This window comes from Fundulus heteroclitus, chromosome 21, assembly GCF_011125445.2.
Source record: "Fundulus heteroclitus isolate FHET01 chromosome 21, MU-UCD_Fhet_4.1, whole genome shotgun sequence".
NCBI classification, from domain to species: Eukaryota; Metazoa; Chordata; class Actinopteri; order Cyprinodontiformes; family Fundulidae; genus Fundulus; species Fundulus heteroclitus.
Genome location: NC_046381.1, coordinates 40,914,461 through 40,916,209, shown reverse-complemented (window position 1 = coordinate 40,916,209; position 1,749 = coordinate 40,914,461). Strand labels below are relative to the sequence as shown.

At 38.8% G+C, this 1,749-nt stretch overlaps 1 long non-coding RNA gene across 1 annotated transcript; it reads right to left on the bottom strand.

The window, feature by feature from the left end:
- Positions 1-563: 563 nt before the first annotated feature.
- On the bottom strand, positions 564-1,473 carry LOC110368192. Its single transcript, XR_002427956.2, has 3 exons — positions 1,432-1,473; positions 1,287-1,349; positions 564-1,023 (listed from the first exon to the last, which is right to left on the bottom strand). It is a non-coding gene; the product is annotated as an uncharacterized LOC110368192 (long non-coding RNA).
- Positions 1,474-1,749: the final 276 nt, after the last annotated feature.

The following is a 1,749-nucleotide window of genomic DNA, read 5'->3' as shown; positions in this document are numbered from 1 at the left end:
TATCCCGCTTCAGGGATTTAACACCCATAAAACAGAGGTAAGGTCATCGGGAGATCAGAGAAAGAGGGCGGGCAGAGAGAGCCTAAGTGCAGATGCAGCAGCTGACAGTTGTAATGACACTCTTTGCTCTGAATCAATCACACCCTGTTGTGGTTCTCCAAAGTTCTTTACCTGTTATAAGTGATCTTCTCTATTGTAGACTTATGTAGGAATAAAAAGACTCTTGAAACAGAAACCATACTTTAACATATTTAATTTAACAAGGCAGAGGGATGTTCACAGCTTTTGTACTGGACTCTGATACATAAAACCATGTAGACAGGTTAAGATCCAGAAGCGAGCGTGCCAGACTCACAGTTACACCAGTTTATATGGCTCAGCAAAGACCTGCTCCAGGATTGGTCGATTCCTCCCATGTTGTCTTTTGGTTTACGTGTCACTGTTAGCCTGGCTCAAGGGATATCTACGTGTCCATTCTGTCCCGAGATGACTGTCCATTTGTTTATGTAACACTAATTTAGATATTAAAGAATAGAACGCATATGACATCAGAAGTCTAAATTTGTCTGCAGGAGCTGTTGTCAGTGATTAATGAAAAACCAATACAAAAGAATAACTGCTTTTAATATGTATTTTTAAAGCAAGGGAAAAAAATAAAACACCACAAAACATACATAGACCCAAACAATATAAATACATACAACACTGCAGTAGATCTTCATGAATGTGCACAAAACTCCTGCATTTCCCCACCAGTCAGCACCATGTCTGACTGACACACATTTCAAAAGTCCATAGTTTGATTGTCCAGTTATTTGAGGTGAAAAATGCCTAAGCGCAAATTGTGTCCAACGGAGAAGAGATGAATCATGAATTGTGTGTCGGTATGATGAGAAGGAAAGGAAAAATGCTACAGACCATCAGCCCCCTACTAGATCAGCATGGAGGGAATATCAGGTTCTCCTGGCCCAGCCAGTTGTGAAAAGCTTGCCATCCTTTTAACCCTAAAAAGGATCACCTGGCCTGTATTAAAATAAAACAGGACCAGTGAAATACCAGTCTGCTAGTTAACTAGACTTTTTACTTACATAAATAAATGCCATTACATCCACATCTAGTCTTTCAGAAAAAATAAAGATATCAGCATTTATATCATCATGTCATATGTCATCTTAAACACATATTTTGAATTAAAGAAGTTAAACTGTGACAATTGGTAAAACAAACAATTAGCATTGGCTACTACCACCAACATGCTAAACAAACAAACATTGTTCACTACTCACCAATTCCATAAATAGTTCAGTGAAAGGCAACTTCTTGGCTTCAAGCTCACTGGGTATGCAGATCTGTATGATTTTTTTAAATACTGTGAGTTTTTAAAAGTGCATAATAAACAAAGAGTCGAACTAATTGTTTCAAAGCACAAACCTGTAGCTCCTTTGTCTCCAGGGGTCCGTTCTTCGTACGTTGCTTAAAACATCCAAGATCAAATGAGACATCCAAGATGATTTCATCCGGCTAATCATGATCCGGCTAACTGGGTTCTTCGAACACACCTGTTGTTTATGATTAGTATCACTGGATTGAGTTATCTGAGACAACTGCGCGTTCATGCGTTTGTTTAAAAGGGGAAATGTATCGATAGTAGAAACATTGATCAGCAGCACTGCTATTGGCTGTTCAGCATGGCCAAAGAACGCCCACAGTTTTTTTCCCAGCAGAACAAAAGCTTTTAATGGAAGGTTA